This window comes from Acanthochromis polyacanthus, chromosome 1 (assembly GCF_021347895.1).
Source record: "Acanthochromis polyacanthus isolate Apoly-LR-REF ecotype Palm Island chromosome 1, KAUST_Apoly_ChrSc, whole genome shotgun sequence".
NCBI classification, from domain to species: domain Eukaryota; kingdom Metazoa; phylum Chordata; class Actinopteri; family Pomacentridae; genus Acanthochromis; species Acanthochromis polyacanthus.
In genome coordinates, this window is record NC_067113.1 from 64,669,574 (window position 1) to 64,686,516 (window position 16,943).

At 42.2% G+C, this 16,943-nt stretch overlaps 1 protein-coding gene and 1 long non-coding RNA gene across 5 annotated transcripts in view; one reads left to right on the forward strand and one right to left on the reverse strand.

Annotated features, from left to right (window-relative positions):
* sult4a1 (sulfotransferase family 4A, member 1) overlaps positions 1–16,943 on the forward strand; it is a 101,515-nt gene that overhangs the window by 56,171 nt on the left and 28,401 nt on the right. The gene's annotated exons all lie outside the window — the stretch shown is intronic.
* LOC127535863 (uncharacterized) lies at positions 329–15,855 on the reverse strand. The gene is made up of 3 exons (XR_007944748.1): positions 15,639–15,855; positions 4,727–6,363; positions 329–2,407 (listed from the first exon to the last, which is right to left on the reverse strand). It is a non-coding gene; the product is annotated as an uncharacterized LOC127535863 (long non-coding RNA).

Genomic DNA, 16,943 nt, shown 5'->3' on the forward strand with positions numbered 1-16,943 from the left:
CATTTTTGAGAGCGAACTCCTCCTCGGGGTTAAGGTCTAGAGAGCTGAAATTTTGCCAGGATATACAACACGATGTTCTGATCAAAAGTTATCAAAGGATTCTTGCAGAGTCAAACGGTGTGGACATGGCGACCTCCTCAATGTTGATGGTTTGCCATGAAACATCAAGTGCTACCTAACTATCCTCTGCATGCTCCAATCTACCTCAGACCTCACATGATTAAACACAGTCCTGTCCTGATCACATTTATTGGCCAAAATACATTCACAGCATGTTCCGTAGCGCCCCCTACAGCATTTTTAAGAATAGCCTCCACACAGACTTTCACCTATGACTATGAAATTTGGCATGCATATGTAGCACTTCATTGCAAACAAAAAAGTCTCTTGGAGTCATTCTCTAAACTCAATAGGAAGTCCGCTATTTTGAATTAAATGTCAGATTTTTGGTGTTTTTGATCATTTTCAACAATTGATTTCTCACAGGCAATAGCTCCAAAACACCTGAAATTGGGACAATATATACTACACGCCTTCAGGTTGAGTATTTGTGAAAATTGTTCACAAAACTCAAAGGGCGTGGCCATGGCAGCCAACTGAACTACAATGTTACGCCATGAAGCAGGACATCTTATGTAAATCCCCTGTAAATGCTGCAATTGCCTGAAACTTTACATGTTTGATCAGAGACCGGTCCTTATGAGTTTCATAGACCAATATACAGTCACAGAGATAGCGCCACCTGGTGGATGGACAGAAAGTGCAGCATAAATAGCCTGTACATGCTCCAATCTGCCTGAAATTTGACCTGTGTGCTCAGAATCCAGCCTTTGTGACATCCGTGGGCCTAAATATACTCTCAGTCGTAGCATTGCCTGGTGGACATGCTTGGGGTCGCCGACCAGCAAGGATGCGAGGACCCGTTCAACGCTGCTCGCAGCTTTAATTATTAGGGTCCGAGCACCGAGGTGCCGAGGACAGGCGGTGCAAGGGCACCGGCTGTCCAAGGCACCAACGGTGCCGTAGGACCCTATTGGAACCCTACGGTTTATTAGGGTCCGAGCACCGAGGTGCCGAGGACAGGCGGTGCAAGGGCACCGGCTGTCCAAGGCACCAACGGTGCCGTAGGACCCTATTGAAACCCTACGGTTTATTATTATTATTATTATTATTATTTGTCTCTCAGAACAACTGCATTTTTGAGGGCCTAAACATGCTCAAAAACTCATGAAAATTTGTACACACACCAGAACTGGTGAAAAATTTTATATTCTAAAGGAATTGTGGTAGTGTATGACAAAATGGCTCCATAGCGCCCCCTACAAAATTTTAAAAAGTGGTATTAGGCCAACTCGGAGGGAATTTGGCCGAGAGCTAAAAAATTTGGGAGGCATATGCAGCACATCAGGAAACACAAAAAAGTCAATCACAGCCATGCTCTACACCCAACAGGAAGTGCGCCATCATGCGTTAACTGTACAAAATCTATGATGAACTCCTCCTAGGGGAAAAGTCTGAGCGATCTGAAATTTTGCCAGTACATACAGCAGACCTTCCTGAGAAAAAGTTATCAAAATCTTCCTCCATAGTTAAAGGGTGTGGTCGTGGCGGCCTGTCGAAATTTGATCCTTCGCCATGAAACAGGAAATGCTGTCTAACTCTCCTGAACATGCTCCGATCTGAATGAAACTTTACATGTATGATCACAGACCTGCCTCGATGACATCCATACAGCAAGATTCATTCACAGTCACAGCGCCACCTTGTGGTATCAAGAATTTGACATTTTTTAGACTTTCATGTACTATTCTTAGCCTGTTGCTCAGATTCACCTCAGATGTTGTGACATAAGCCTGAACACATTGATGATGAAGCACAGAAAAAATGGTGACGTGTGATGAAAAGGCGTGTCTGTGGCGGGACGGCAAAGTTTGATGTTTCGCCATGAAAATTGAAGTGTTCATATCTCAGCTGCAAAGGATCCTATCTGCCCCAAACTTCATGTGCTGGACACCAGAACCAGTTTGAGGACATCCACACTGAAAAATTTAGAAAAAGTCATAGCGCCACCTCTTGGTAACAAGCAGTTTAGAAATTACATTTGCACACATCATTGCTCCAAACTTTGTCATATCATTCTGAAAATTGGTCAGCTGATTCTTCACCCCCAGACAATACCACAGTGTGAAGATTTTGATATTTGATGAAATGCTGTTGCCGTGGCAACGCGTTGTTTTTGTGACAAACAAAGTACTTTTTGACAGGCTTAGAATGTTCAACAGCTCACCAAAATTTACACACACATCACAGTCGTCTCAAGGAATAACACTGTATGCATCTCTGCAGGGCATGTGCTATAGCGCCCCCTGCAGTATGTTTAATAAACAGCCCCCGCAGCATGTTTCACCTACATCCACAAATTTGGGAGGCCTATAGAGCACACCAGGACACACAAAAAAGCCTCTTGGAGCCATCCCCTAAACTCAACAGGAAGTCCGCCATTTTGAATTAAGTGGATAAAATTTCTGTATTTTTTCATTTTTGAGAGCGAACTCCTCCTCGGGGTTAAGGTCTAGAGAGCTGAAATTTTGCCAGGATATACAACACAATGTTATGATCAAAAGTTATCAAAGGATTCTTGCAGAGTCAAAGGGTGTGGACATGGCGACCTCCAGAATTTTGATGGTTCGCCATGAAACATCAAGTGCTACCTAACTATCCTCTGCATGCGCCAATCTACCTCAGACCTCACATGATTAAACACAGTCCTGTCCTGATCACATTTATAGGCCAAAATACATTCACAGCATCTACCATAGCGCCCCCTAAAGAATTTAAAAAATAGCCTCCACACAGACTTTCACCTATGACTATGAAATTTGGCATGCATATGTAGCACATCAGTGCAAGCAAAAAAGTCTCTTGGAGTCATTCTCTAAACACAACAGAAAGTCAGCCATTTTGAATTAAATGTCAGATTTTTGGTGTTTTTGGTCATTTTCAACAATTGATTTCTCACAGGCAATAACTCCAAAACATCTGAATTTGGGAAAATATATAAGACACGTCTTCAGGTTGCATATTTGCGAAAATTGTTCATAAAACTCAAAGGGCGTGGCCATGGCGGGCAGCTGAAGTTTAATGTTACGCCATGAAGCAGGACGTCTTGTGTAAATCCCCTGTACACGCTGCAATCCACCTCAAACTTTACATGTTTGATCAGAGTCCAGTCCTGATGAGTTTCATAGACCAACATACAGTCACAGAGATAGCGCCACCTGGTGGATGGACACAAAGTGCTGCATAAATAGACTGTACATGCTCCAATCTGCCTGAAATTTGACCTGTGTGCTCAGAATCCAGCCCTTGTACATTCATGGGCCTAAATACACTCTCAGTCGCAGCATTGCCTGGTGGACATGCTTGGGGTCGCCGACCAGCAAGGATGCGAGGACCCGTTCAACGCTGCTCGCAGCTTTAATTATTATTATTATTTGTCTCTCAGAACAATTGCATTTTTGAGGGCCTAAACATGCTCAAAAACTCATGAAAATTTGTACACACATCAGGACTGGTGAAAAATTTCATATTTTAAAGGAATTGTAGAGGTGTGTGGCAAAATGGCTCCATAGCGCCCCCTACACTTTCCCACGCCCATCATGTTTCACCTACAGCTACCAAATTTGGTACACATATGCAGCACATCAGACTGAACAAAAAAGTCAGTGACAGCCATATTCCAAACCCAACAGGAAGTGAGCTATTTTAAGTTGAATGTGAGATTTTGCCCATTTTTCATTTTTTTCCAGAGCGAACTCCTCCCAGGGGGAAACTCCAATTCGCCTCAAATTCAACCAGTACATACAGGAGGCCTTAATGAGCAAAAGTTATTAAAATCTTTTTCAAAAGTCAAAGGGCGTGTCCGTGGCGGTCTGTGGAATTTTGATCCTTCGCCATGAAATTTCAAGTTGTGTGTAAATGCCCTGAACATGCTCCAATCTGCCTGAAACTTTATATGTATGATCAGATTCCTGCCCTGATCACATCCATATGATGAAATCCATTCACAGTCAGAGCGCCACCTGCTGGCAACAGAAAATGTCATTTTTTACACTTTGATGTATTATTCTTTGTCTCTTGCTCAGATTCACCTCAAATGTGGTGAAATAAACCTTAACATGTTGATGATTATTCACAGTGAAAATGGTGACGTGTCATAAAAAGGTGTGTCTGTGGCGGCGCGGCGAATTTAGATGTCTCGCCATGACGACTAAAATGTTTATATCTCAGCAAATCCTAATCGTATCTGCCCCAAACTTCATGTGCTGGACACCATTCCCAGTGTGAGGTCATCCACGGTGAAAATTTTGGAAAAAATCATAGCGCCACCTATTGGTAACAAGAAGTTTAGAAATTACATTTGCACACACCATTGCTCCAAACTTTTTCATATCATTCTGAAAATTGGTCAGCTGATTCTTCACCCCCAGACAATACCACAGTGTGAAGATTTTGATATTTGATGAAATGCTGTTGCCGTGGCAACGCGTTGTTTTTGTGACAAACAAAGTACTTTTTGACAGGCTTAGAATGTTCAACAGCTCACCAAAATTTACACACACATCACAGTCGTCTCAAGGAATAACACTGTATGCATCTCTGCAGGGCATGTGCTATAGCGCCCCCTGCAGTATGTTTAATAAACAGCCCCGGCAGCATGTTTCACCTACATCCACAAAATTTGGGAGGCCTATAGAGCACACCAGGACACACAAAAAAGCCTCTTGGAGCCATCCCCTAAACTCAACAGGAAGTCCGCCATTTTGAATTAAGTGGATAAAATTTCTGTATTTTTTTCATTTTTGAGAGCGAACTCCTCCTCGGGGTTAAGGTCTAGAGAGCTGAAATTTTGCCAGGATATACAACACGATGTTCTGATCAAAAGTTATCAAAGGATTCTTGCAGAGTCAAACGGTGTGGACATGGCGACCTCCTCAATGTTGATGGTTTGCCATGAAACATCAAGTGCTACCTAACTATCCTCTGCATGCTCCAATCTACCTCAGACCTCACATGATTAAACACAGTCCTGTCCTGATCACATTTATTGGCCAAAATACATTCACAGCATGTTCCGTAGCGCCCCCTACAGCATTTTTAAGAATAGCCTCCACAGAGACTTTCACCTATGACTATGAAATTTGGCATGCATATGTAGCACTTCATTGCAAACAAAAAAGTCTCTTGGAGTCATTCTCTAAACTCAATAGGAAGTCCGCTATTTTGAATTAAATGTCAGATTTTTGGTGTTTTTGATCATTTTCAACAATTGATTTCTCACAGGCAATAGCTCCAAAACACCTGAAATTGGGACAATATATACTACACGCCTTCAGGTTGAGTATTTGTGAAAATTGTTCACAAAACTCAAAGGGCGTGGCCATGGCAGCCAACTGAACTACAATGTTACGCCATGAAGCAGGACATCTTATGTAAATCCCCTGTAAATGCTGCAATTGCCTGAAACTTTACATGTTTGATCAGAGACCGGTCCTTATGAGTTTCATAGACCAATATACAGTCACAGAGATAGCGCCACCTGGTGGATGGACAGAAAGTGCAGCATAAATAGCCTGTACATGCTCCAATCTGCCTGAAATTTGACCTGTGTGCTCAGAATCCAGCCTTTGTGACATCCGTGGGCCTAAATACACTCTCAGTCGTAGCATTGCCTGGTGGACATGCTTGGGGTCGCCGACCAGCAAGGATGCGAGGACCCGTTCAACGCTGCTCGCAGCTTTAATTATTATTATTATTATTATTATTATTATTCTGCCAAAACAACTGCATTTTCAGGGCCTGAACATGCTCGAAAAGTCATGAAAATTTGCACACACATCAGAACTGGCGAAAAATTTCATATTTTTTAGGGCATGTGGAGGTGTGTGGCAAAATGGCTCCATAGCGCCCCCTACAAAATTTTAAAAAGTGGTATTAGGCCAACTCGGAGGGAATTTGGCCGAGAGCTAAAAAATTTGGGAGGCATATGCAGCACATCAGGAAACACAAAAAAGTCAATCACAGCCATGCTCTACACCCAACAGGAAGTGCGCCATCATGCGTTAACTGTACAAAATCTATGATGAACTCCTCCTAGGGGAAAAGTCTGAGCGATCTGAAATTTTGCCAGTACATACAGCAGACCTTCCTGAGAAAAAGTTATCAAAATCTTCCTCCATAGTTAAAGGGTGTGGTCGTGGCGGCCTGTCGAAATTTGATCCTTCGCCATGAAACAGGAAATGCTGTCTAACTCTCCTGAACATGCTCCGATCTGAATGAAACTTTACATGTATGATCACAGACCTGCCTCGATGACATCCATACAGCAAGATTCATTCACAGTCACAGCGCCACCTTGTGGTATCAAGAATTTGACATTTTTTAGACTTTCATGTACTATTCTTAGCCTGTTGCTCAGATTCACCTCAGATGTTGTGACATAAGCCTGAACACATTGATGATGAAGCACAGAAAAAATGGTGACGTGTGATGAAAAGGCGTGTCTGTGGCGGGACGGCAAAGTTTGATGTTTCGCCATGAAAATTGAAGTGTTCATATCTCAGCTGCAAAGGATCCTATCTGCCCCAAACTTCATGTGCTGGACACCAGAACCAGTTTGAGGACATCCACACTGAAAAATTTAGAAAAAGTCATAGCGCCACCTCTTGGTAACAAGCAGTTTAGAAATTACATTTGCACACATCATTGCTCCAAACTTTGTCATATCATTCTGAAAATTGGTCAGCTGATTCTTCACCCCCAGACAATACCACAGTGTGAAGATTTTGATATTTGATGAAATGCTGTTGCCGTGGCAACGCGTTGTTTTTGTGACAAACAAAGTACTTTTTGACAGGCTTAGAATGTTCAACAGCTCACCAAAATTTACACACACATCACAGTCGTCTCAAGGAATAACACTGTATGCATCTCTGCAGGGCATGTGCTATAGCGCCCCCTGCAGTATGTTTAATAAACAGCCCCCGCAGCATGTTTCACCTACATCCACAAAATTTGGGAGGCCTATAGAGCACACCAGGACACACAAAAAAGCCTCTTGGAGCCATCCCCTAAACTCAACAGGAAGTCCGCCATTTTGAATTAAGTGGATAAAATTTCTGTATTTTTTTCATTTTTGAGAGCGAACTCCTCCTCGGGGTTAAGGTCTAGAGAGCTGAAATTTTGCCAGGATATACAACACGATGTTATGATCAAAAGTTATTAAAAGATTCTTCCAGAGTCAAAGGGTGTGGACATGGCGACCTCCAGAATTTTGATGGTTCGCCATGAAACATCAAGTGCTACCTAACTATCCTCTGCATGCTCCAATCTACCTCAGACCTCACATGATTAAACACAGTCCTGTCCTGATCACATTTATTGGCCAAAATACATTCACAGCATCTACCATAGCGCCCCCTAAAAGAATTTAAAAAATAGCCTCCACACAGACTTTCACCTATGACTATGAAATTTGGCATGCATATGTAGCACATCAGTGCAAGCAAAAAAGTCTCTTGGAGTCATTCTCTAAACACAACAGAAAGTCAGCCATTTTGAATTAAATGTCAGATTTTTGGTGTTTTTGGTCATTTTCAACAATTCATTTGTCACTGGCAATAACTCCAAAACACCTGAATTTGGGAAAATATATAAGAAACGCCTTCAGGTTGCATATTTGCGAAAATTGTTCACAAAACTCAAAGGGCATGGCCATGGCGGCCAACTGAACTTTAATGTTACGCCATGAAGCAGGACGTCTTGTGTAAATCCCCTGTACATGCTGTAATCTACCTCAAACTTTACATGTTTGATCAGAGTCCAGGCCTGATGAGTTTCATAGACCACTATACAGTCACAGACATAGTGCCACCTGGTGGATGGACACAAAGTGCTGCAAAAATAGTCTGTACATGCTCCAATCTGTCTGAAATTTGACCTGAGTGCTCAGAATCCAGTCCTCGTTACATCCATGAGCCTAAATACACTTTGTCGCAGCATTGCCTGGTGGACATGCTTGGGGTCGCCGACCAGCAAGGATGCGAGGACCCGTCAACGCTGCTCGCAGCTTTAATTATTATTATTATTTGTCTCTCAGAACAATTGCATTTTTGAGGGCCTAAACATGCTCAAAAACTCATGAAAATTTGTACACACATCAGGACTGGTGAAAAATTTCATATTTTAAAGGAATTGTGGAGGTGTGTGGCAAAATGGCTCCATAGCGCCCCCTACACTTTCCCACGCCCATCATGTTTCACCTACAGCTACCAAATTTGGTACACATATGCAGCACATCAGACTGAACAAAAAAGTCAGTGACAGCCATATTCCAAACCCAACAGGAAGTGAGCTATTTTACGTTGAATGTCAGATTTTGCCCATTTTTCATTTTTTTCCAGAGCGAACTCCTCCCAGGGGGAAACTCCAATTCGCCTCAAATTCAACCAGTACATACAGGAGGCCTTAATGAGCAAAAGTTATTAAAATCTTTTTCAAAAGTCAAAGGGCGTGTCCGTGGCGGCTCTGTGGAATTTTGATCCTTCGCCATGAAATTTCAAGTGCTGTGTAAATGCCCTGAACATGCTTCAATCTGCCTGAAACTTTACATGTATCATCAGAGTCCTGCCCTGATCACATCCATATGATGAAATCCATTCACAGTCAGAGCGCCACCTGCTGGCAACAGAAAATGTCATTTTTTACACTTTGATGTATTATTCTTTGTCTCTTGCTCAGATTCACCTCAAATGTGGTGAAATAAACCTTAACATGTTGATGATGATTCACAGTGAAAATGGTGACGTGTCATAAAAAGGTGTGTCTGTGGCGGCGCGGCGAATTTAGATGTCTCGCCATGACGACTAAAATGTTTATATCTCAGCAAATCCTAATCGTATCTGCCCCAAACTTCATGTGCTGGACACCAGGCCCAGTGTGAGGTCATCCACGGTGAAAATTTTAGAAAAAGTCATAGCGCCACCTATTGGTAACAAGAAGTTTAGAAATTACATTTGCACACACCATTGCTCCAAACTTTTTCATATCATTCTGAAAATTGGTCAGCTGATTCTTCACCCCCAGACAATACCACAGTGTGAAGATTTTGATATTTGATGAAATGCTGTTGCCGTGGCAACGCGTTGTTTTTGTGACAAACAAAGTACTTTTTGACAGGCTTAGAATGTTCAACAGCTCACCAAAATTTACACACACATCACAGTCGTCTCAAGGAATAACACTGTATGCATCTCTGCAGGGCATGTGCTATAGCGCCCCCTGCAGTATGTTTAATAAACAGCCCCGGCAGCATGTTTCACCTACATCCACAAAATTTGGGAGGCCTATAGAGCACACCAGGACACACAAAAAAGCCTCTTGGAGCCATCCCCTAAACTCAACAGGAAGTCCGCCATTTTGAATTAAGTGGATAAAATTTCTGTATTTTTTTCATTTTTGAGAGCGAACTCCTCCTAGGGTTAAGTCCTAGAGAGCTGAAATTTTGCCAGGATATACAACACGATGTTATGATCAAAAGTTATAAAAGATTCTTGCAGAGTCAAAGGGTGTGGACATGGCGACCTCCAGAATTTTGATGGTTCGCCATGAAACATCAAGTGCTACCTAACTATCCTCTGCATGCTCCAATCTACCTCAGACCTCACATGATTAAACACAGTCCTGTCCTGATCACATTTATAGGCCAAAATACATTCACAGCATCTACCATAGCGCCCCCTACAGCATTTAAAAATAGCCTCCACACAGACTTTCACCTATGACTATGAAATTTGGCATGCATATGTAGCACGTCAGTGCAAACAAAAAAGTCTCTTGGAGTCATTCTCTAAACCAACAGGAAGTCCGCCATTTTGAATTAAATGTCAGATTTTTGGTGTTTTGGTCATTTTCAACAATTCATTTGTCACAGGCAATAACTCCAAAACACCTGAATTGGGACAATACATAAACACGCCTTCAGGTTGGATATTTGTGAAAATTGTTCACAAAACTCAAAGGGCGTGGCCATGGCGGCCAACTGAACTTTAATGTTACGCCATGAAGCAGGGCGTCGTGTGGAAATCCCCTGTACATGCTGCAATCTGCCTCAAACTTTACATGTTTGATCAGAGTCCAGTCCTGATGAGTTTCATAGACCAACATACAGACACAGAGATAGCGCCACCTGGTGGATGGACACAAAGTGCTGCAAAAATAGTCTGTACATGCTCCAATCTGTCTGAAATTTGGCCTGAGTGCTCAGAATCCAGTCCTCGTTACATCCATGAGCCTAAATACACTTTGTCGCAGCATTGCCTGGTGGACATGCTTGGGGTCGCCGACCAGCAAGGATGCGAGGACCCGTTCAATGCTGCTCGCAGCTTTAATTATTATTATTATTTGTCTCTCAGAACAACTGCATTTTTGAGGGCCTAAACATGCTCAAAAACTCATGAAAATTTGTACACACACCAGAACTGGTGAAAAATTTTATATTCTAAAGGAATTGTGGTAGTGTATGACAAAATGGCTCCATAGCGCCCCCTACAAAATTTTAAAAAGTGGTATTAGGCTAACTCGGAGGGAATTTGGCCGAGAGCTAAAAAATTTGGGAGACATATGCAGCACATCAGGAAACACAAAAAAGTCAATCACAGCCATGCTCTACACCCAACAGGAAGTGCGCCATCATGCGTTAACTGTACAAAATCTATGATGAACTCCTCCTAGGGGAAAAGTCTGAGCGATCTGAAATTTTGCCAGTACATACAGCAGACCTTCCTGAGAAAAAGTTATCAAAATCTTCCTCCATAGTTAAAGGGTGTGGTCGTGGCGGCCTGTCGAAATTTGATCCTTCGCCATGAAACAGGAAATGCTGTCTAACTCTCCTGAACATGCTCCGATCTGAATGAAACTTTACATGTATGATCACAGACCTGCCTCGATGACATCCATACAGCAAGATTCATTCACAGTCACAGCGCCACCTTGTGGTATCAAGAATTTGACATTTTTTACACTTTCATGTACTATTCTTAGCCTGTTGCTCAGATTCACCTCAGATGTTGTGACATAAGCCTGAACACATTGATGATGAAGCACAGAAAAAATGGTGACGTGTGATGAAAAGGCGTGTCTGTGGCGGGACGGCAAACTTTCATGTTTCGCCATGAAAATTGAAGTGTTCATATCTCAGCTGCAAAGGATCCTATCTGCCCCAAACTTCATGTGCTGGACACCAGAACCAGTTTGAGGACATCCACACTGAAAAATTTAGAAAAAGTCATAGCGCCACCTCTTGGTAACAAGCAGTTTAGAAATTACATTTGCACACATCATTGCTCCAAACTTTGTCATATCATTCTGAAAATTGGTCAGCTAATTCTTCACCCCCAGACAATACCACAGTGTGAAGATTTTGATTTTTGATGAAATGCTGTTGCCGTGGCAACGCGTTGTTTTTGTGACAAACAAAGTACTTTTTGACAGGCTTAGAATGTTCAACAGCTCACCAAAATTTACACACACATCACAGTCGTCTCAAGGAATAACACTGTATGCATCTCTGCAGGGCATGTGCTATAGCGCCCCCTGCAGTATGTTTAATAAACAGCCCCGGCAGCATGTTTGACCTGCATCCACAAAATTTGGGAGGCCTATAGAGCACACCAGGACACACAAAAAAGCCTCTTGGAGCCATCCCCTAAACTCAACAGGAAGTCCGCCATTTTGAATTAAGTGGACAAAATTTCTGTATTTTTTTCATTTTTGAGAGCGAACTCCTCCTCGGGGTTAAGGTCTAGAGAGCTGAAATTTTGCCAGGATATACAACACGATGTTATGATCAAAAGTTATCAAAGGCTTCTTGCAGAGTCAAAGGGTGTGGACATGGCGACCTCCAGAATTTTGATGGTTCGCCATGAAACATCAAATGCTACCTAACTATCCTCTGCATGCTCCAATCTACCTCAGACCTCACATGATTAAACACAGTCCTGTCCTGATCACATTTATAGGCCAAAATACATCCACAGTATGTGTCATAGCGCCCCCTACAGAATTTTTAAAAATAGCCTCCACACAGACTTTCACCGAGGACTATGAAATTTGGCATGCATATGTAACACGTCAGTGCAAACAAAAAAGTCTCTTGGAGTCATTCTCTAAACCCAACAGGAAGTCCGCTATTTTGAATTAAATGTCAGATTTTTGGTGTTTTTGATCATTTTCAACAATTCATTTCTCACAGGCAATAGCTCCAAAACATCTGAAATTGGGACAATATATAAGAAACGCCTTCAGGTTGCATATTTGGGAAAATTGTGCACAAAATTCAAAGGGCATGGCCATGGCGGCCAACTGAACTTTAATGTTATGCCATGAAGCAGGACGTCTTGTGTAAATCCCCTGTGCATGCTGTAATCTACCTCAAACTTTACATGTTTGATCAGAGTCCAGGCCTGATGAGTTTCATAGACCACTATACAGTCACAGACATAGTGCCACCTGGTGGATGGACACAAGGTGCTGCAAAACAGTCTGTACATGCTCCAATCTGTCTGAAATTTGACCTGAGTGCTCAGAATCCAGTCCTCGTTACATCCATGAGCCGAAATACACTTTGTTGCAGCATTGCCTGGTGGACATGCCTGGGGTCGCCGACCAGCAAGGATGCGAGGACCCGTCCAACGCTGCTCGCAGCTTTAATTATTATTATTATTTGTCTCTCAGAACAACTGCATTTTTGAGGGCCTAAACATGCTCAAAAACTCATGAAAATTTGTACACACACCAGAACTGGTGAAAAATTTTATATTCTAAAGGAATTGTGGAAGTGTATGACAAAATGGCTCCATAGCGCCCCCTACACTTTCCTACGGGCAGCATGTTTCACCTACAGCTACCAAATTTGGTACACATATGCAGCACATCAGGGTGAACAAAAAAGTCAGTGGTGGCGATTTTCTAAACCCAACAGGAAGTGAGCTATTTTGCGTTGAATTCCAGATTTTGAACATTTTTTGTTTTTTTCTAGAGCGAACTCGTCCGAGGGGGAAACTCCAATTCACTTCAAATTCGACCAGTACATACAGCAGGCCTTAATGAGCAAAAGTTATTAAAATCTTTTTCAAAAGTCAAAAGGCGTGTCCGTGGCGGCCTCTGTAATTTTGATCCTTCGCCATGAAATTTCAAATGCAGTGTAAATGCCCTGAACATATTTCAATCTGCCTGAAACTTTACATGTATCATCAGAGTCCTGCCCTGATCACATCCATATGATGAAATCCATTCACAGTCAGAGCGCCACCTGCTGGCAACAGAAAATGTCATTTTTTACACTTTGATTTATTATTCTTTGTCTCTTGCTCAGATTCACCTCAAATGTGGTGAAATAAACCTTAACATGTTGATGATGATTCACAGTGAAAATGGTGACGTGTCATAAAAAGGTGTGTCTGTGGCGGCACGGCGAATTTAGATGTCTCGCCATGACGACTAAAATGTTTATATCTCAGCAAATCCTAATCGTATCTGCCCCAAACTTCATGTGCTGGACACCAGGCCCAGTGTGAGGTCATCCACGGTGAAAATTTTAGAAAAAGTCATAGCGCCACCTATTGGTAACAAGAAGTTTAGAAATTACATTTGCACACACCATTGCTCCAAACTTTTTCATATCATTCTGAAAATTGGTCAGCTGATTCTTCACCCCCAGACAATACCACAGTGTGAAGATTTTGATATTTGATGAAATGCTGTTGCCGTGCCAACGCGTTGTTTTTGTGACAAACAAAGTACTTTTTGACAGGCTTAGAATGCTCAACAGCTCACTAAAATTTACACACACATCACTGTCCCTTCAAGGAATAACACTGTATGCATCTCTGCAGGGCATGTGCTATAGCGCCCCCTACAGTATGTTTAATAAACAGCCCCGGCAGCACGTTTCACCTACATCCACAAAATTTGGGAGGCCTATAGAGCACACCAGGACACACAAAAAAGCCTCTTGGAGCCATCCCCTAAACTCAACAGGCAGTACGCAATTTTGAAATTCGTGGAAAAATTTTCTCTATTTTTTTAATTTTTGAGAGCGAACTCCTCCTAGAGGTTAACTCCTACAGACCTCAAATTTTACCAGGGTATACAACACGATGTTATGATCAAAAGTTAGTAAAAGATTCTTGCAGAGTCAAAGGGTGTGGACATGGCGACCTCCAGAATTTTGATGGTTCGCCATGAAACATAAGTGCTACCTAACTATCCTCTGCATGCTCCAATCTACCTCAGACCTCACATGATTAAACACAGTCCTGTCCTGATCACATTTACAGGCCAAAATACATTCACAGCATCTACCATAGCGCCCCCTACAGCATTTAAAAAATAGCCTCCACACAGACTTTCAGCGATGACTATGACATTTGGCATGCATATGTAGCACGTCAGTGCAAACAATAAAGTCTCTTGGAATCATTCTCTAAAACCAACAGGAAGTCCGCCATATTGAATTAAATGTCAGATTTTTGATAGTTTTGGTCATTTTCAACAATTCATTTGTCACAGGCAATAACTCCAAAACACCTGAATTTGGGACAATACATAAAACACGCCTTCAGGTTGGATATTTGTGAAAATTGTTCACAAAACTCAAAGGGCGTGGCCATGGCGGCCAACTGAACTTTAATGTTACGCCATGAAGCAGGGCGTCGTGTGGAAATCCCCTGTACATGCTGCAATCTGCCTCAAACTTTACATGTTTGATCAGAGTCCAGTCCTGATGAGTTTCATAGACCAACATACAGTCACAGAGATAGCGCCACCTGGTGGATGGACACAAAGTGCTGAATTAATAGCCTTTACATGCTCCAATCTGCCTGAAATTTGACCTGTGTGCTCAGAATCAAGCCTTTGTGACATTCATGGGCCTAAATACGCTCTCAGTCATAGCATTGCCTGGTGGAGATGCTTGAGGTTGCGGACCAGCAAGGATGCGAGGACCCGTTCAACGCTGCTTGCAGCTTTAATTATTATTAATATTATCCTGCCAAAAGAACTGCATTTTTCATGGCCTGAACATGCTCGAAAAGTCATGAAAATTTGCACACACATCAGAAGTGGCGAAAAATTTCATATTTTTTAGGGCATGTGGAGGTGTGTGCAAAAATGACTCCATAGCGCCCCCTACAAAATTTTAAAAAGTGGTATTAGGCCAACTCAGAGGGAATTTGGTCGAGACTTACAAAATTTGGGAGGCATATGCAGCACATCAGGAAACACAAAAAAGTCAATCACAGCCATGCTCTACACCCAACAGGAAGTGCGCCATCATGCGTTAACTGTACAAAATCTATGATGAACTCCTCCTCGGGGGAAAGTCTGAGCGATCTGAAATTTTGCCAGTACATACAGCAGGCCTTCCTGAGAAAAAGTTATTAAAATCTTCCTCCATAGTTAAAGGGTGTGGTCGTGGCGGCCTGTCTAAATTTGATCCTTCGCCATGAAACAGGAAATGCTGTCTCACTCTCCTGAACATGCTCCGATCTGAATGAAACTTTACATGTATGATCACAGACCTGCCTCGATGACATCCATATAGCAAGATTCATTCACAGTCACAGCGCCACCTTGTGGTATCAAGAATTTGACATTTTTTACACTTTCATGTACTATTCTTAGCCTGTTGCTCAGATTCACCTCAGATGTGGCGACATAAGCCTGAACACATTGATGATGAATCACAGAAAAAATGGTGATGTGTCATAAAAAGGCATGTCTGTGGCGGGACGGCAAATTTTGATGTTTCGCCATGAAAATTGAAGTGTTCATATCTCAGCTGCAAAGGATCCTATCTGCCCCAAACTTCATGTGCTGGACACCAGAACCAGTTTGAGGACATCCACACTGAAAAATTTAGAAAAAGTCATAGCGACACCTATTGGTAACAAGTAGTTTAGAAATTACATTTGCTTGCATTATTGCTCCAAACTTTGTCATATCCTTCTGGAAACTGGTCAGCTCAGTCTTCACCCCCTGACAATGCCAAAGTGTGAAGATTTTGGCATTTGATAAAATGCTGTTGCCGTGGCAACGTTTTGTTGTTGTGACAAACAAAGTACTTTTTGACAGGCTTAGAATGTTCAACAGCTCACCAAAATTACCACACACATCACTGTCGACCCAAGGAAGAACACGGTATGCTTCTTGGAACTGTGCATGCTATAGCGCCCCCTACAGTATGTTTAACAAACAGCCCTGGGAGCACGTTTCACATACATCCACAAAATTTGAAAGGCATATAGAGCACACCAGGACACACAAAAAAGCCTCTTGGAGCCATCCCCTAAACCCCACAGGAAGTCCGCCATTTTGAATTACGTGGATAAATTTTCTCTATTTTTTTCATTTTTGAGAGCGAACTCCTCCTTGGGGTTAAGGTCTAGAGAGCTGAAATTTTGCCAAGATATACAACACGATGTTATGATCAAAAGTTATTAAAAGATTCTTGCAGAGTCAAAGGGTGTGGACATGGCGACCTCCAGAATTTTGATGGTTCGCCATGAAACATCAAGTGCTACCTCACTATCCTCTGCATGCTCCAGTCTACCTCAGACCTCACATGATTAAACACAGTCCTGTCCTGATCACATTTATAGGCCAAAATACATTCACAGCATCTACCATAGCGCCCCCTAAAGCATTTAAAAAAATAGCCTCCACACAGACTTTCACCGAGGACTATGAAATTTGGCATGCATATGTAGCACATCAGTGCAAGCAAAAAAGTCTCTTGGAGTCATTCTCTAAACCCAACAGAAAGTTGGCCATTTTGAATTAAATGTCAGATTTTTGGTGTTTTTGGTCATTTTCAACAATTCATT